Here is a 20,839-nt window from a genome sequence, read left to right on the forward strand (position 1 = left end):
AAGGAGAGGGGCTTATCTACCTGATCTACCACTTGAATCCCTTAGGGGTGATGGACGGCTGAGCAGCGCTTTAGATTGCAGCAGCCTACCACCGTAGCCCCCACTACCTCTGTTGCAAGTTTTGTGGCTTCTATGTAACATGTCTATCTGTGCTTATGGCTATTGAGTTTTTTTTTCTTGGCCTCAGTCTGGACCCCCTCCCCAGGAGCCCAATTTTTACCGAACCTTTTTTTTTTTTTACTCAGACACCCCCCAGCGTTTACCTTTTTCCCACCCGGCAGCATTCCTGTTCTGTCTCCCTGTAATGTCTTGGATGGGGTTGTGCTAAAAAACCTGAATTTCCCCTCAGGGACTAATAAAGTATATGATTGATTGATTGATTGATTGATTGCATCAAATAAAGCCCAAATAAAGCTAATTTTGGATCGTTCCAGACCCCTCCCAGTGTTTTTGGGTCCTATTGGGACTTTACCCTTTCATCCAAGTGGGTAAAAGCTGTCAAGACTTGGACTATGGGTTGTTTGTTTTCCCGAGATGCAAGTAAAGTTGGGCGGGCAAGGCGTGAAGGTAAGGACATCTTTTATTTTAACACTAACTACAAAATACAAAAAAAGGGTACAAACAAAAGAGGTGCACAAAGGCGGAGAACAAACTTGACTAATGAAACCAAAACTAGCACTTGGGCAAAAATCTATGAACAATAAACAAAAACTTACTTGGAACCCAGGGAACTATGGCATAGATTTCAAAGGTAGCATGGAGGTACAGAAGTAGCATGGAATGAAGTGAGCAGAGGGAATGTCGCCAGGCTAACTTCCTGGCAACAATGGGCTTAAATAATATAGACATGATTGACAACAGGTGCGCGAGTGCAAAACGTGAAACAGGTGAAACTAATGGTCGCTATGGTGACAAAACAAACAAGAGTGCACAAAGAGTCCAAAAACAAAACAGAACATAACTAAAACAAAACATGATCACACAGACATGACAAAAGCACAATGTCCAGACAAAGGTTTAATTGTGAAATACGAAAACAAATTAGTACGAGTACGAAAAGTCCTAATAAGTATTGAAGTAAGAGGTTACAAATGACAGTTCTTTTAATATCCAATATGATACCAATATTGGAGCATTACGTATTGGCTTAAACCGATATCAGCAGGAATCATGGTACATACTTTATCTGTTTAGTAGTGTGGAATTTTAGGAAAGGTTTGATCAAGTGAAATTACTCAGAGAACAATGGTAAGTGTGAAAAACACTTACCATTGTTGAAGTGGAGTGATAACTACTGTAAATTCTGGACTCGAAGTCACAACATTTTTCGTACGCTTTGAACCCAGCAGCTTTTAAAATGGTGCGGCTAATTTATGGAGGTTTCTTTGCTGACGGTCATTATGCAAAGAGTTTAAGAAAAAACTAAGCAAATAGAATATAATATAGAATAGAATAGAATATATCTTTATTGTCATTGTACATTGTACAACGAAATTGTAAGCAAAACTAAATACACTGTATAGGTGTTATATAGTTTGTGCTATGGTGCCATCTTTTGGACGTGTTCGCTCGCTGCACTGCCCTTTTGCTTAGACTGAGACTTCAACCGGCAGTAGAAGTCATGTTCCGTCTTTTAACCATCCATAGTGTTTCTACTCATATTGATTCATCATTCCAGGCAACGTTTTACAGTATAGCTAAAAAAATTATTACTTACTAAACCATCCCATGTGTGATGTCTGTAAGAGTGTTTTCATGTATATTTGTACGTGCTACCATAGCGTTGTTCGCATTAGCTAATATGCTACCACGTTTACAAGTGTCTTTGTTTGTATGATTAACTGACAACGGCATTCTTTTTGTATTGTTTCAGTTTGTAAATTCACCAAAAATGTCACCGAGGACTTATGGGGTCTGTTTAGCTGATTGGAGAGCTAGCTTTCGCAGGTAGTGGGTCTATGACGATGACTTCTGTTTTGTTGGATAAGCTGTTTTACTTCCGTGTTACATATACCATTTGGAAACAATTACGGTATGGAAATAATCCATTCATTTTCTACCTCTTGTCCCTTTTGGGGTCGCGGGGGGGTCGCTGGAGCCTATCTCAGCTGCATTCGGGCGGTAGGCGGGGTACACCCTGGACAAGTCGGCAAATAATAATTTATATAATATTTCTGTGTAAATTTTCTGTGTATAACAACATATAATCAGTATAATCAGCTTTTCACCTGGCGAGTTTTTCCTGTGTGATACATGAGGGTATAAACGGGGAAATCCTTATTTAGCTGACGCCTTGTTTTGAATCATACATTACTGCCTTTGCACATGTCAATGCTTACTTTTGTAGTCACAATAAAACAACCCAAAAGCAGTACTTTGGAGCAATGTTCACAAACTTTAGTATCTGGCTTGTTAACTTCCCGCTGCAGGCGAGCAATAATAGTCATGAACTCTTGGTTGAGGGAGGAGTTGTTTGATGTTGGATGCTAGAAAATGTCCGATGCGTTGCAATAGTTGATGGGGTGGGGTCCCAAAGATCGACGGGTTGGCGAACCCCGAACTAAAGCATAGTTGCTCTACTTAGTGGCCAAGTTGGTGAACTACAGTTTCAATACACCTTCAACAAACATTTTTGGCACATTTAAATATGAACCGCCTTAAATTGTGACATGTGTTGCTGATGCAAAACAATATTGTAGCTGTGGGGCTGACAGGCAGCGATAAATCAAGTGCCTCCTGGTGGGATAGAATAGCATTACAAGAGTAGTTGCAATTTATCTTGATGAGCGAAAATGAGTGTGAGTCCTCTGGGAAGTCAGATTGTTCTAACAGTCTGCCAAGAGCAGACAGAACCCGTGGAGATGAGCAGATGTTTGCCTTCACGTGCTGCCGTCACGCGCTAGCAAAGACCAGGTCCGACAGACACGGGCATTTGCGCTTTTGCTAAAAATTGGTGATTTTTACATCCAGAAAGCAAAAGGTAAAGAAAATGCAGTCGCTGGAACGGAACAGACTCTTCTTGACAAGTGTTTCACTCCTGTCAGAGCGCAGGACATCCCATTGGGAACAGGTGCCATTATGAAAAGTACAACCACAACCAAAGACGTCACATGACATCAAGCTGTGAACAATGTGAGGGGGCAACGGAAAGGTAAATCCAAAAATAGGTAGTGGGGAAAAACAAGTGGAAGTGGTGAGATAACGAGCTATGTGGGATTGATTTGTCACGTCTTGAAGCAACTGAGGCAAAAAACTGCACGACTTGTTTGCGACCACAAGAGGCGCTGTCAATTCAACTAGTTGAATATCTGAAGAAGAAGGTGACATGAACTTTAAAGCTACAACCATGCAGACCTCGACTATTGCAGCTTCTCTGAGCAGCGCCGACATTGAATCAGGAGTTAGGATTCAAGGATTCATATACACTATATTGCCGAAAGTATTTGGCCAAATGCCTTGACTCACATATAAACTGGAAGTGCCATCCCATTCCTAACCCATAGGGTTCAATATGATGTCAGTCCACCTTTGCAGCTGTTACAGTTTCAATTCTTCTGGGAAGGCTGTCCACAAGGCTGCGGAGTGTGTTTATAGGAATTTTCGACCATTGGTCGAGAAGGCCTGGCTCTCAGTCTCCGTTTTAATTCATCCCAAAGGTGTTCTATCGGGTTCAGGTCAGGACTCTGTGCAGGCCAGTCAAGCTCATCTACACCAGACTCTGTCATCCATGCCTTTATAGACCTTGCTTTGTGCACTCGTGCACAGTCAGGGGTCCGCTCCAAACTATTCCCACAAGGTTGGGAGCATGGAATTGTCCAAAATGTTTTGGTATCCTGGAGCATTCAAAGTTCCTTTCACTGGAACTAAGTTGCCAAGCCCAACTCCTGAAAAACAACCCCACACCATAATTCCTCCTCCAACAAATTTCACACTCGGCACAATGCAGTCCGAAATGTAGCGTTCTCCTGGCACCCTCCAAACCTGGACTCGTCCATCAGATTGGCAGATGGAAAAGCGAGATTCATCACTCCAGAGAAGGCGTATCCACTGTTCTAGAGTCCAGTGGCGACGTGCTTTACACCACTGCATCCCACGCTTTGCATTGGACTTGGTGATGTATGGCTTAGATGTAGCTGCTCGGCCATGGAAACCCATTCCATGAAGCTCTCTGCGTACTGTACGTGGGCTAATTGGAAGGTCACATGAAGTTTGGAGCTCTGTAGCAACTGACTGTGCAGAAAGTGGATTTCCCTGCTCGTCAGGGAATTTTATCAAATCCCCTGACGAGCAGGGAAACAGGTTTGTAGGGATGAAATAGCCTCTGTGTTTTTTCCTGACCTAACGTATATATATATATATATATATATATATATATATATATATATATATATATATATATATATATATATATAGCTTTATTATATATACATACATACACATATATATATATATATATATACATACATACATAGTTCCCTCCGGGTACTCCAACTTCCTCCCACCTCCAAAGACATGCATCTGGGGAAAGGTTGATTGGTAACACTAAATTGGCCCGAGTGTGTGAATGTGAGTGTGGATGTTGTCTGTCTATCTGTGTTGGCCCTGTGATGAGGTGGTGACTTGTCCAGGGTGTACCCCGCCTTCCGCCCGAATGCAGCTGAGCAAGGCTCCAGCACCCCCCGCAACTCCGAAAGTGACAAGTAGTAGAAAATGGATGGATGGCTATACATACAGGTATACATATACATATATACATACAGTATATATACTGTATATATATTAAAAAACAATATATATATATAAATATATATATATATATATAATTTAAAAAAAAATATATATATACAGTATATACACTTACAGACACACAGTTAATATGGAAAGTATTCACAGCGCTTCACTTTTTCCACATTTTGTTATGTTGCAGCCGTATTCCAAAATGGAAAAAGTCATTGTTATTCTCAAAATTTTACACACAATACCCCATAATGATAATGTGAAAAGTGTATTTTTTAATTATTTTTTTGCACATTTATTAAAAAGAAAAAAAACTTAACAATCCAATGTACATAAGTATTCAGACCCTTTGCTCAATACTTTGTTGATGCACCTTTGGCAGCAATTACAGCCTGAAGACTTTTTGAATATGATGCCACAAACTTGGCACACCTATCTTTGGGCTGTCCTCTTTGCAGCACCTCTCAAGCCCCATCAATTATTTTCTGACATATTTATTCATGCAAAAAATTAAAATTCCATCCATCCATTTTCTACCGCTTATTCTCTTTGGGGTCGCGGGGGGCGCTGGAGCCTATAATATTAGAAAACTATATTTAACTGTAATCTCGTAGCAGTTATGAGGCTATGTTTTGGACATATTGTATTACCAACAAATAACAACAAAACCATAAAAGAGTGTCTGTAATGAAACATGTATTTCATGTATACATTTATAACAAATATAAGCCACAAAAGTAGCGCACCAAAATACGATACTTATCTGGAGTTTTGTTGTGGCTATGAGGTAATGTTTTAGAAATATTTTATTATTTAAAAAGAAATAAATAGGTATTTTTTCTATTACTGTTTTGTAATAAAAAAAAAGTTTTACAAGTACACAATATTTATGATAAATAAAATAGACAAAAATGTTGAGCTTTGAGTTTATTTCTTGAATATATTTTATTTTATATTTTTATCAGGAAAGAAATACAGGTTAAAAAATAGAACACAACAAATAAAGCAAATCAAATAAAAACCACATATATATATAAATAATAAAACAAAACAAACAAAATACAAAATTAGGAAATCCAAGTTTATACCTAAATATACATTCTTATCCACAAAACAGGTATGTGACATTTATGAAGTCCTCAGCTAAAATTCTGATGAGTAATCGATAACCACATGAGTCCCTCTGGACGCATTTACTGGTGCATATGCTGCTGGCAGATGTGTGCATCTATATACGCTTACATGCACAATCATATAGAGAGTGGGGTGTGTGTGTGTGTGTGTGTCGGGTTGGGGGCCCGCTGGCAGCCATAAAGCAGGAGGTTGATGGGAGAACGGGGACCTGCTCTGCTCTTACAGTTGGAACTTGATTGATACCACGGTGAAAGTGTGCAGACAGATAGGATTTAGGGAGGGTTGGCGAAGGGTTTGGCGTACGTGGGGGATGATTGAGTGGGGGGTGGCCGGGGCCTGGGGGGTTGTGCAGGAGGGAGGTGTTAGTGTGTGTGCGTGTGTGTGTGTGTGTGTGGGGGGGGGGGGGGGGGGGTGGGGGGTACATTAGTGGTCAAGAGGGGGATACTACATGTATTATTTTGGCCAGGTCAAAATTGTACATTAAGGCTGAAATACATGCACTTTATGCAGTATATGAAATGTATGAACTATATAAACACCGGCAGATAAATCTGAGAGGAAGTGCTAAATGTCTTCTAAGTTGACAAGCCCAAGGAAACCTATTAATTACTCTTTAGTGATCATGATTGACTGGATGGAAGGATTTTTTTGGGTGTACCAAGCAACACTCAGGGGAAACTAAATCTCTATACATCTAAATACACCTAATTCATTTAAAAAGATATTTTGGTCGAAACGTTTTGCACTTTGACGCTAATCACTGGAGAAGCTCCTTGAAAAAGTGAAATAAGCAGCATCCATTAGGCCTCTAATGACGTCCATCGCACTCAGAAAAAAAAAAAACTTTTAGACCTCATAAAAATGAGATAACAAGGAAAGATTTAATTTAATAGCGGGAATACATTTTCCACAGAAAGAGTGTTACTGCTGAAAAACTAGAAAAAAAAAAAAAAAGTATAGTAATTAGTTGTGTTTTAGTGTCACTGTGGAGACGCTTTTTAAATGCAATGGAGATTTATTTTGCGTTATCTTAATACTCCAAAAACTGATGTAAGGTCATTGATCAGTGTGGTGCCCCTGATTTGATGTTTTGTAGGGTTCAACCTGTTGAACAATGCATTTTGCAAGTGTCTGTGTCCGTCAGCAACACATTTGATGCCACCCCCCCGCCAACACACACACACACACACGCTCGCACGTACACAAACACGCACTTCATCTTAGCCGAATTCCTTTTGCTTGATCTTGCGTGGCCCTGCGATGAGGTGGCGACTTGTTCAGGGTGTACCCCGCCTTCCGCCCGATTGTAGCTGAGATAGGCTCCAGCGCCCCCCGCGACCCCAAAAGGGAATAAGCGGTAGAAAATGGATGGATGGATGGATGGATGATCTTGCGTGTTCCAAAGATCCTCTATTATGTAAAACTTAAGTTGCTCAAACTCTATTACTCCTAATACTAATAATGCCAATACACATTCACCCATGAAGTAAAAATAAAATAAAATAAAATCCTCAGGCTTCGCTATACATCTTAAAGTAAAGCCTGAAGCTTTGCCACCTAACAGGGATACATCTTGATTTTCTTCATGAAATCCCCCTTTGTTCGCGGACATGATACCGCCTCTGATCTGTGCCTAGTTTGATGATCCCGCCTAATGTATAAGCTCACCAGGCTTTGCTACACATCTTAAAATGTAGCCTGGAGCTCTGCCACCTATCAGGGGTACTTAATGAAGTCATTCAGGAAACCCCCCCTTCCTGAGGACATGGTACCCACTCTGACTTGCACCTTGTTAGATGATCCCGCCCCATATATAGGCTCACCAGGCTTCACTACACATCTTAAAGTAAAGCCTGGAGCTCTGCCACCTAACAGGGAAACATCATGAGGTCCATCCATCCATCCATTTTCTACCGCTTATTCCCTTTGGGGTCGCGGGGGCGCTTAAGCCTATCTCAGCTACAATCGGGCGGAAGGCGGGGTACACCCTGGACAAGTTGCCACCTCATCGCAGGGCCAACACAGATAGACAGACAACATTCACACTCACATTCACACACTAGGGCCAATTTAGTGTTGCCAATCAACTTATCGGTCATTCTTAAAATCCTGCCCTTCTTTGCAGACATGATACAGCCTCTGATCTGTGCCTAGTTTGATGATCCCGCTCTGTGTATAGGCCCACCAGGCTTCGCTAGGCATCTTAAAATGCAGCCTGGAGCTCTACCAACTCCGAGCTTCAGATCATTGTATGTTTCTTCGACACCTTTAGGCTAACCTAGCATGATGTTGCTGTTTATGTGAATGCATCGTAGCTATGCGAGTGTTGCATTGTCTATTATGTAAAGTGTAGTGGTTTTGTAGATACTGCGGTATTTCTTTACAATAATTCCCATGATGTGTAACAGTATCAAACAAAACTTGGTGTGTTGTTTTTTTTCTGGCACTTTAGCATTGGCCAGGTCTGAAAACATATATAATTCCCAGAACCTTCTACGCAGCGCGGGACCGGCAAAGTGGGGGCGTGGAACGCCGTAAGCTGAAAATGAAGTGGGTTTGTAGTAGATGAGAAGAACTACTGTTTTCAGAATGATAGTTTTTCATTGTTTGGTGACGTCGTGGCACGGTTGGGAGAATGGCCGTGCCAGCAACCTGAGGGTTCCTGGTTCGATCCCCACCTTCGACCAACCTCGTCATGTCCGTTGTGTCCTTGAGCAAGACACTTCACCCTTGCTCCTGATGGGTCGTGGTTAGGGCCTTGCATGGCAGCTCCCGCCATCAGTGTGTGAATGTGTGTGTGAATGGGTGAATGTGGAAATAGTGTCAAAGCGCTTTGAGTACCTTGAAGGTAGACAAGCGCTATACAAGTATAACCCATACAACCCATCAACATATATGCATAACTGTTTGAGTTATGTAGCTAACAGACAGACAAACAAACCCGGGCAAAAAACATAACCTCTTTGGCAGAGGTAAGAAAGTCTGTGTTCTGCAAAGCAAAGTGCACAACTTTCGTCTCGAGTGTTTCCTAGGCTATACAGCCAGCCGGAAATTCACCAAAAAAAATGCACATCGTGGGAAATAAGAGTAAACTGCACTTGGGCAGAAAGCTTGGTACACCCTGGATAAGTCCCCACCTTATAAACTGTCATCCAAAAAAGATATTTGAAGTCAGCGAAGCCAAACATAACTTTGTGAGGACACATTTGTCAGAGAGTAAAAGTTAAAAGACACTAAAGTTAACATTATTGTTTAACACTGGATGTTTACATTGTCACTTTAAAGCAGAGGATGTTCCTGCACAATACTTTGCACATAAAAAAACATGTTTGTAGTAATAAATGTGATTAGAATATTTTAGCATTATGTTTGTGTTCAATGTGATAAACATTCCTGCCACTTCATTTTACACACTATGGCATTTTGAAATATTTTTTTTTAGTTTTCTTTCGAACAAATACCACAATAATATCATACCCTGGCCCTAATACCGTGAGAATATCGCACTGTGAGAATTTGATACTGTTACATCCTTACTATTATACAGTCGTGACCACAGAACTTTCCTCCAGAAAGTCTTATCTTTGTCCATTTGATGTCAGATGAAACAAAAATTGAGCTGTTTGGCCACAATACCCAGCAATATGTTTGGAGGTCAAAAGGAACACCCATTTTTTTAGTTTTCTTTCGAACAAATACCACAATAATATCATACCCTGGCCCTAATACCGTGAGAATATCGCACTGTGAGAATTTGATACTGTTACATCCTTACTATTATACAGTCGTGACCACAGAACTTTCCTCCAGAAAGTCTTATCTTTGTCCATTTGATGTCAGATGAAACAAAAATTGAGCTGTTTGGCCACAATACCCAGCAATTTGTTTGGAGGTCAAAAGGAACACCCATTCTACCGTCAAGCATGGTGGTGGTAGTATTATGCTCTGGGCCTGTTTTGCCGTCAATGGAACTGGTGCTTTGCAGAGAGTAAATGGGACAATGAAAAAGGAGGATTACCTCCAAATTCTTCAGGACAACCTAAAATCATCAGCCCGGAAGTTGGGTCTTGGGCGCAGTTGGGTGTTCCAACAGGACAATGACCCCAAACACACGTCAAAAGTGGTAAAGGAATGGCTAAATCAGGCTAGAATTAAGGTTTTAAAATGGCCTTCCCAAAGACCTGACTTTTTTAAACGTGTGGACAATGCTGAGGAAAGAAGTCCTTGTCAGAAAACCAACAAATTTAGCTGAACTGCACCAATTTTGTCAAGAGGAGTGGTCAAAAATTCAACCAGAAGCTTGCCAGAAGCTTGTGGATGGCTACCAAAAGTGCCTTATTGCAGTGAAACTTGCCAAGGGACATGTAAGCAAATATTAACATTGCTGTATGTATACTTTTGACCCAGCAGATTTGGTCACATTTTCAGTAGACCCATAATAAATTCATAAAAGAACCAAACTTCATGAATGTTTTTTGTGACCAACATGTGCTCTAATCACTCTATCACAAAAAAATAAGAGTTGTAGAAATTATTGGAAATTCAAGAAAGCCATGACATTATGTTCTTTACAAGCGTATGTAAACTTTTGACCACGACTCTATGTTATTCTATTGTTATTGTTATTATAGTGAGTCCCAAGTGAGATGTGGTCACTTGCTGGTCTTTCTTTGTGGTTTTGTCTCGGTTTTAGTCCCAAGGTTGAGCTGCAGTCCAACACGTCCGTGTGACTGAACATCATAGTGACAATAGCTGATAGAACCTTGCCACTACAGAGAGACATTGAAACACAAAAGTAGAAGGTGTGTATGCAGTGAGTGTGTGTATTGATCATCTCACAAGGGCCACATTCATTTACTCAGCTGTGTTCAATGTCACATACGGCATCTGATCTTTTTTTGAAAGCCACTCTCTCTCTCTCTCTCTTACATGTTGTGCCTCTTAATGGATATTGATTTGGTTTTGGGGACATACTGTAGCTTTCTATCTATCCTCTTGCTCTGCACTCTCTCCATCACGACCTCTGAGGTGAAGCCATCTTCACCAGATGGCCCTTGTCTCTCTGCAAGTGTGTGTGTGTGTGTGTGTGTGTGTGTGTGTGTGTGTGTGTGTGTGTGTGTGTGTGTGTGTGTGTGTGTGTGTGTGTGTGTGTGTGTGTGTGTGTGTGTGTGTGTGTCACACTGCGCCACAGCTCTGGTACAGCGACGGCGGACACGTAACGATTTCCCATTGGACGCCGGTCCCTCACCGGTCCTAACGACCCAATATTGATCTTGCCAATTAGCATTTACGCCTTTGATTAATACTGAAGCACCCACAGCTGCACCCGGCTCGTTTTAATCAATGATCGGGGGTGTGAGGGCAGAGAGGTCCGTCACAGCTTAATGGTGACGCTCACTTTTAGGAATACCGACAGGCTTAGCTTTATTATCCGCACACGCATGAGCCTAACCTTTAAGAAAAAACATTGCAGACATGATTAAAAGCTGACACTGGTAAACAGTAAAAGAGCGTGTCCGTGACCTCGTAAATGCTCTGATCTGCTTTGATAGCGCTGATTATTGCAAAAACACGGAGTCACTCCTTTAAACCTGCAGACCTTTAAAGGGCAAGGAACCATAACAGGTAACTGGGCGCCTCACTGGAGAGCAGCACCATGTGACCCTTCTCACAGCCGTCAAACATGATGCAATTTAATATAGCTGTAGTCGATGAAATGCACTTCTTTTAATAGTGTAAAAAATATTTTTTTAAATACTAAACAAAATGAAAACAGTCTAATTGATGTACATTATTGGGTAGCGGGTTAATAATTATTTTACAAACATACCGAATCATAGAATTTCAATATTTTTGATTCACTAAATTAAGGGTTTAAATGTTCTCTATAACCGACCGACGTTATGTATTAAACTGACCTTTTTGTCACACATTCAATTGAATCAAGCATCATTTTGTCGTTATTTTATTATATTTCTACTCAATAACTTTCTAGTTTCCACACACTAGAAAATCTATGAAATGAAAAAGCGGTAGGATTAAATTGTCATGATCTGTGGTGTAGATCAGAGGTCCCCAACCACTGGGTCGCGGCCCGGTACCGGTCCGTGGATCGATTGGTACCGGGTCGCACAAGAAATACAATTAAAAAAATATATATATATATTTATTTTATTTTTTTATTTATTTTTTTTATTAAATCAACATAAAAAACACAAGATACACTTACAATTAGTGCACCAACCCAAAAAACCTCCCTCCCCCATGTATACTCATTCACACTCATTCGCACAAAAGGTTTGTTTCTTTGTTATTAATATTTCTGGTTCCTACATTATACATCAATATATATCAATACAGTCTGCAGGGATACAGTTCATAAGCACACATGATTGTATTTTTTTATGACAAAAAAAAACAAAAAAACTCCACGACTTGACATAAATAAGCTCTGCTTCTTCCTGTTCTTTCTCTTCTTCAGACATTGCAAAGAGAAAACTAGAAATATGTAAATGTATCATATTCCAAATCAATAATAAGTAATACCAGGAATGAATGAATGCATTACGGTAAATTAGGCCGCAACTTTTTTCCTACGCTTTGAACCCTCTGACTTATAAACGGTGTATTTTTTTAACTGATTTTTTTTGCTGACAGCTATAATGCAAAATGTTTTTCGAAAAAAACACAAGCAGACACATTGAAAAGGTGTGGTATTGCTTGTGCCATGGCGCCATCTTTTGGATGAGTTCGCTCACAGAAAGTGCCGAAAAATTGCACATCTACAGTATTTTGCTAAGTACTTTAAACCGGAAGCACGAGTGTCTTTTAGTCGTTCACAGCATAACTACCTGTATGGATTCTTCATTTATCACTCAAAATACGATTTTTTAAGTTTTACAATATAACTTAAACAACTCATACTTACTGAACCGTCCCATGTGTGATGTCCGTAGGACTGTTTTCATGCACATTTGTGCCTGCTATTGTACTGTATTAAAGCTAGCATCGGTAGCATTAGTTAATATGCTAACACGTTTACCAGTGTCTGTATTAGTATTATAAACTTACAATGGCATTCTCTTTGTAATGTTTCGGTTTTACAAAATCCTCAGTAAATTTACCAAAACTTCACCCTGGAGTTATTGAGTCTGTTTCGCTGATTAACTAGCTTCCGTAGCTAGTGCCATCCATGACAATTACTTCTGTTTTGTTTGATCAGCCATCGTTTGGAAACAATCAAGGTACACCCTGGACAAATCACTACCTTATCACAGGGCCAACACAGATAGACATACAACATTCACAGTCAAAATCAGCCTATATCCAGGTGCATGTTTTTTGGAGGTGGAAGGAAGCCGGAGTACTCGCAACACAGAGAACATGCAAACTACACAGAGAAAGACCCCGAGCCCGGGAATCGAACCCAGGACCTTGTTATTGTGAGGCACGATCGGTAACCACTGCTGCCATTTACACAATCTTCCTGTGTAAATAACTAATATTGTGCGGCTTAAAGTCCGGTGCCTCTAATATATGAACAAACTACCTTTTTCTTCTAAAATTTAGTGGGTGGGACTTGTATCCCCGTGAAGTGAATTGAATTGAATTATATTTTATATAGCGCTTTTCTCTAGTGACTCAAAGTGCCTTTACATAGTGAAACCCAATATCTAAGTTACATTTAAACCAGTGTGGGTGGCACTGGGAGCAGGTGGGTAAAGTGTCTTGCCCAAGGACACAACGGCAGTGACTAGGATGGCGGAAGCGGGAATCGAACCTGGAACCCTCAAGTTGCTGGCAAAGCAGCTCTACCAACCGAGCTATGCCGCCCCATGCGCTCTATAGTCTGGAAAATATGGTATATAATGTTTTTTTTTACAATTGTCTCAAAGCCCAAGGACACAACGACGGTGACTAGGATGGTGGATGCTGATTCAAACCAGGAATTCTCCAGTTTCTAAACGGCCTCTCTATCTGCTAAAGCCACTCCGCCCTAACAAACAAATGAATGTTATTATTAGTCGCAGTATGTATATTGTGTATTTTGTCGTACAGTCGTACACAAAACATTTTTAAGTGTAAATAGCCAATAAAATACATGTAGTGTAATATTAGGAATACATTGATAGTTAAATAGGTATTAATCATCAGTTTCTATTGCAACAAAAAATTGAAAATGTAAAAACAAAATCCTAAATGTGTTACTTTATTTTAAAAAAACTCTTGAAATTATACAATTTTTTGGTTGAGAAAAAAAACAAAAACAAGTACTCCAAAAAATTTAAAAAAACATATAAATATTGCTTTTTAAACATGTATAAAGAATGACAGTTTTAAGACTGTAAAAAATGAGTCATGAAATTAATCACAAAAAATAATTGCAATAATCATGAAATAAAGAAGATTAATCACGCAATTTATTTTAAGCGCACCTGCTCCTTTGCCTGAAACACTGAATGGTTACCTGAAAGATGAGTGTTGTTATACGGTCAGTGATCGGATCAATGCAGACGTCAGTGCAAAGATGAGTGAGGAGACTCAGACTGGTGACAAGTTTTGCTTCAGAAAAAACCTTGACGTAACTTTTGATAAAACTGTTCCCAAGTTTGGAGCAAATGAATGACGTGCATTAAAGTAAAACATTTTAAAAATGTTGCTGGATGACGTTGATGACAATAAAATTGAATTTGTGTAAAAATACTGGGATCCTTTTTAATTTCAATCATGCAAGCGGCTAATTACCTGTGATTAATCATGATTAATCCAAATTCAAAAGTGTGAATAATCTGCTGAAGAAAACTAATCATTTGACAGCACTTGTTCTTCAAGAATTAAAATGTTAATAGCACTATCAGGTCGTATTTCATTTAATCAGGAACATTCTTCTTCGGATGAATGGAGTCACCACAGGATCACAGTGCAAGTACAGTGTCATGTCTGTGTAATCATCATGTTTTGTTTTAAGTCATGTTTTGTTTAGTTTCTGGCTTTTCACTCCCTTGTCTTGTCACCATAGTTACCCATTAGTTTTCACCTGTCACGTCACGCACCTGTTTCACGTCTTGAGTCATGCACCTGTTTTCGTTAATCATGTCTGTAGTATTTAAGTTCAGTGTTTTTCAGTTTGTCTTTCTGACGACCTCACAACACATTTATGCTCTGTTCATGCCTCTAACTCCTTTTCATGTCCATCGTTCACGCTGCTCCTTTTTTGTCCAAGCCAAGTAAGTTTTTGTTCCATGTTTATAATCTTTTTGTTTTTTCATAGTTTATTCTCCGCCACTGTGCGTGCTTTTCATTTGTACTTTTTGCTATAGTCTTTTGGTTTCATAGTTTATTATCCGCCACTGTGCGCGCTTTCATTTATCCCTTTTTTTATATATATTAAATTGATATATTAAAACCCGCCATGTACCTTAATTCCCGTCTCGCCCGTGCCAACTTTCCGTTGCATCCTGGAAAAGCAAACTCCCAAGATCAAGTCCTGACAGTAGGTCGTCAGCAGACCCGCTTTTCCGCAAGTAAGTTGGCCGAGTTGGACAATGCGGATGAAGCTTCTTGGGAGGTGCTGCGCGCCATGGAGGCAGAGACGCTGCGCTTTTCCCCCAGGGAGCGCAGGGGGATGATGTGGGGAAATGAAGGCAAGCTGGTGCCGATCGGCGCGTCGCTCCCGTCCCGGAAACGTCGCCAAGGACGGGGAAAAACTTCCTCGAGCCAGCAGGACACGCCGCTCCCACAAGCCCCGCCCCCTCCGGGCGGAAGCAAGCAGCAGTCTGCCCGGCTTCCCCATGATGACATCACAGACCAGGATTTTTGTTTCAATACTTTTTCTTTAAATCACCCGCCTCCAGCTAAAAACTCTAATGCCATGTCTTTGATAAAACATTATCAAAACATGTTTTTAGAAATCAGGTCTAGTCAGTCACAGCCATCCCAATTTCATGCCCCGCCCCCCAAGACTCATGCCCCGCCCCCCAAGACTCAAGTCCCGCCCCCGTCACAATTTTTTTCTTTTTTTTCCACCCACACAACCCCAGGTGGGGGATAAAGAAAAATATTGTGGCCAAAATAAAGGGGAAATTTCTGCCCTCCCCCGCCCACCCCTACAGAGAGTTCCAGACCGCAGGGAGCGCGTCTGGTATCCGCCCCTTGAGGGGGGGGGCTGGGGTCGGGAGCTGTGTTGGTGGGGTGGCTCGGCATTACCATGCCAAGCCACAGCCTCCCTCACGGCCGCCACCACCAGTCTACCGACCTGTCAAGCCACAGCCTCCAGCACGACCGCCCTCACCAGTCTACCGACCTGTCAAGCCACAGCCTCCAGCACGACCGCCCTCACCAGTCTACCGACCCGTCAAGCCACAGCCTCCAGCACGACCGCCCTCACCAGTCTTCCGACCTGCCAAGCCGCAACCCCCAGCTAGGCCAACTCCACCTGCTCCAAGGCTAGCTCCTCAGCTAGCACCAGTCGCTGCACCTGTTGCCACACCAAGGCTAGCACCAACTCCACCATGCCAAGTTCCACGGCAGACTCCAGTATCCGCACCACGCCTAGCCGCATCATGCCAAGCTCCGGTACCAGCTCCACGCCGCCAAGCACTGCCTAGCCAAGACCAAGACCCTCCACGCCAAGTCCAAGACCAAGACCCTCCACGCCAAGTCCAAGACCAAGACCCTCCACGCCAAGTCCAAGACCAAGACCCTCCACGCCAAGTCCAAGACCAAGACCCTCCACGCCAAGCCCAAGACCAAGACCCTCCACGCCAAGTCCAAGACCAAGACCCTCCACGCCAAGCCCAAGACCAAGACCCTCCACGCCAAGCCCAAGACCAAGACCCTCCACGCCAAGCCCAAGACCAAGACCCTCCACGCCAAGCCCAAGACCCTCCACGCCAAGTGCCGCCGGTCGCAGCTCCACGACGACAAGTGCCGCCAGTCGCAGCGCCACGACGCCAAGTGCCGCCAGTCGCAGCTCCACGACGCCAAGTGCCGCCAGTCGCAGCTCCGCGACGCCAAGTGCCGCCAGTCGCAGCTTCACGACGCCAAGTGCCGCCAGTCGCAGCTTCACGACGCCAAGTGCCGCCAGTCGCAGCTTCACGACGCCAAGTGCCGCCAGTCGCAGCTTCACGACGCCAAGTGCCGCCAGTCGCAGCTTCACGACGCCAAGTGCCGCCAGTCGCAGCTTCACGACGCCAAGTTCCGCCAGTCGCAGCTTCACGACGCCAAGTTCCGCCAGTCGCAGCTTCACGACGCCAAGTGCCGCCAGTCGCAGCTTCACGACGCCAAGTGCCGCCAGTCGCAGCTTCACGACGCCAAGTTCCGCCAGTCGCAGCTTCACGACGCCAAGTGCCGCCAGTCGCAGCTTCACGACGCCAAGTGCCGCCAGTCGCAGCTTCACGACGCCAAGTGCCGCCAGTCGCAGCTTCACGACGCCAAGACCCGCCATGCCAAGACCAAGACCCGCCATGCCAAGACCAAGACCCGCCACACCAAGACCAAGACCCGCCATGCCAAGACCCGCCATGCCAAGACCCGCCATGCCAAGACCCGCCATGCCAAGACCAAGACCCGCCATGCCAAGACCAAGACCCGCCATGCCAAGACCAAGACCCGCCATGCCAAGACCAAGACCCGCTATGCCAAGACCAAGACCCACGCCAAGACCAAGACCCACGCCGAGCTTCGCCACCTGACGCGCCACGCCGAGCTTCGCCGCCTGACGCGCCACGCCGAGCTTCGCCGCCTGACTCACCACGCCAAGCCACGTCTGCCACGATGACGACGCGCCTCCCTCCTCGTCGACCACGGATATGGCCGCTACCTGGTCGTCCACCACGCCAAGTGCGCCCACCTCCCAGTCGGCCACGAATGTGGCCATTCCCTGGGCGCCCGCCTCGCCTGCTGCAGCGGCGTTCCACTTGCCGTCGCCACCTAACCTGCCCCGGTGGATACGGGGACACGTGGTCTGGCGACCCACCGCCATGTCCCCCTCCCGCCCTCCCATGACTCTTGTTGTTTTTTTTATGGACATCTGGTATCTGTCCTTAAGGGAGGGGCTCTGTCATGTCTGTGTAATCATCATGTTTTGTTTTAAGTCATGTTTTGTTTAGTTTCTGGCTTTTCACTCCCTTGTCTTGTCACCATAGTTACCCATTAGTTTTCACCTGTCACGTCACGCACCTGTTTCACGTCTTGAGTCACGCACCTGTTTTCCTTAATCATGTCTGTAGTATTTAAGTTCAGTGTTTTTCAGTTTGTCTTTCTGACGACCTCACAACACATTTATGCTCTGTTCATGCCTCTAACTCCTTTTCATGTCCATCGTTCACGCTGCTCCTTTTTTGTCCAAGCCAAGTAAGTTTTTGTTCCATGTTTATAATCTTTTTGTTTTTTCATAGTTTATTCTCCGCCACTGTGCATGCTTTTCATTTGTACTTTTTGCTATAGTCTTTTGGTTTCATAGTTTATTATCCACCACTGTGCGCGCTTTCATTTATCCCTTTTTTTATATATATTAAATTGATATATTAAAACCCGCCATGTACCTTAATTCCCGTCTCGCCCGTGCCAACTTTCCGTTGCATCCTGGAAAAGCAAACTCCCAAGATCAAGTCCTGACATACAGTATGTACGTTTTATATGCATCCAGTCATAGAGTTGTATGCTGCTGCATGTACCTAAAATGCTTTATCGAGTGCAGTATTTATCGCCCCAGCCACACACACACACACACACACACACACACACACACACACACACACACACACACACACACACACACACACACACACACACACACACACACACAGATATGCCGTGAAGCACACATGCAGAGCAGGAAAGTGGAGGTGAAGGACTTCTAATTGGCCCTGGTGGTGCGCCATTTGACAGCTGACATTATGCGCTCATTCAATTACTGGCGGGGAAATTGCTCAGCCAGAAGACGAAAATAAAACTTACGTGACGTAATGTCTAATTTAATGGACACGATCTCAGGTAATTGTGTCGGACAGCGGCATTGTCACCACAATGATGGACGTCACTCACGTGTCAACCTTTGGAACTTTCCACTGCAAAAGTGTATAATAATGGACATTAGATATGCCGGTCGGGATTAATTTGTACCTTTCATATTTTAATCGATACAGAACCAATCCCCGCCAGCTGGGAATTGCTACCGGTACCAAATGTTGATACTTTTGTGTGTCCATGTGGTACTAAATGTTTGTTTGTTAAATAAAAATAAAAATAACATTTGTATTTAACACGTAACAATGATGATAATAATAATTGCGCTGCTTAGTTGTTTTCATTTTAGTTCTTTTCATGTTGTCTTCCTTAATGCTTTAGTCAAACACAGGATTTTCACAGGAATGCGGCAAAAACACAACCTTACCTACTGTAGTCTTTGCCATTAGGTTGAATGTGCCAGTCTTGTCTTTTGTTGAGCCCTCAAAAGTGTTCATACTGTAAGTATTGTTTTAATAAACAAAAGCTGTTTGATTTTAACATACATTTTAGTTGTACTTTTTAAGTACCAAACTTGGAAGTGTTGAAATTGCCAGATAAAATTGCTCATGCTAATCGGTAGCATGTATTAGATATGATAGGGTTGATTTTTTTTATATTCCATAATAGGGAAATTATGTGGTTGCAGTGCAGATTTTTACTTACAGTAACAAAAATCTGCAATAAATAATACATATTATGCACTAATAATTACACTATGTAGAGATCAAAAATACAACAAAAGCACTATTTTAACACGAGAGTTGTATACCAAGTACCTGTATTTTTTGGTACCGGTTGCTAAATGGGTCGGTAATGGAGGAACGTTTAGATTCTGGACAAATGATACTGATATCGGTATTTTTTTAACCAACTCACCGTCATAATTATGACACACTGTCACATTCACTTCAGGTGCCGCTGCTACACATGAAAAAAAAGGCACTGGTAAGCTCTGATAATCATATTGGAATAATCACAAATAAGGAAGCAACACGACACAAAAGTTTGCAATAAAAAAATATTTCTTCTTCAAAAGTCCCTCAAAGCCAGTCATGCTAACAAGAGTTAGTGTCAGTTTGAAGTAAATCTGTTTTACTCACAACTGCCGCTACCGCACTTCATAAACCGTACTTGAAACGATATCAATCCACTCAAAAAGGTGAACAATTGAAGTAATATTGAAGTAATATAATAATCCATAAAGTTGCTGTGAAAGTCTCTAGTCACCGTCCATCGAAAAGTGTTTACTAGGGATGTCCGATAATGGCTTTTTGCCGATATCCGATATTGTCCAACTCTTTAATTACCGATACCGATATCAACCGATACCGATATCAACCGATATATACAGTCGTAGAATTAACACATTATTATGCCTAATTTAGACAACCAGGTATGGTGAAGATAAGGTACTTTTAAAAAAAATTAATAAAATAAAATAAGATAAATAAATTAAAAACATTTTCTTGAATAAAAAATTCAAGAAAATCCGGTTCCCCTTTAAGAAGGGGAACCGGAGGGTGTGCTCTAACTATTGTGGGATCACACTCCTCAGCCTTCCCGGTAAGGTCTATTCAGGTGTACTGGAGAGGAGGCTACGCCGGATAGTCGAACCTCGGATTCAGGAGGAACAGTGTGGTTTTCGTCCTGGTCGTGGAACTGTGGACCAGCTCTATACTCTCGGCAGGGTCCTTGAGGGTGCATGGGAGTTTGCCCAACCAGTCTACATGTGTTTTGTGGACTTGGAGAAGGCATTCGACCGTGTCCCTCGGGAAGTCCTGTGGGGAGTGCTCAGAGAGTATGGGGTATCGGACTGTCTGATTGTGGCAGTCCGCTCCCTGTATGATCAGTGCCAGAGCTTGGTCCGCATGGCCGGTAGTAAGTCGGACACGTTTCCAGTGAGGGTTGGACTCCGCCAAGGCTGCCCTTTGTCACCGATTCTGTTCATAACTTTTAT

General features: G+C 42.6%; 1 protein-coding gene across 6 annotated transcripts in view; it reads right to left on the reverse strand.

Annotated features, from left to right (window-relative positions):
- csmd3b (CUB and Sushi multiple domains 3b) overlaps positions 1–20,839 on the reverse strand; it is an 877,422-nt gene that overhangs the window by 507,358 nt on the left and 349,225 nt on the right. The window lies entirely within an intron of this gene.

This window comes from Nerophis lumbriciformis, linkage group LG11 (assembly GCF_033978685.3).
Source record: "Nerophis lumbriciformis linkage group LG11, RoL_Nlum_v2.1, whole genome shotgun sequence".
NCBI classification, from domain to species: domain Eukaryota; kingdom Metazoa; phylum Chordata; class Actinopteri; order Syngnathiformes; family Syngnathidae; genus Nerophis; species Nerophis lumbriciformis.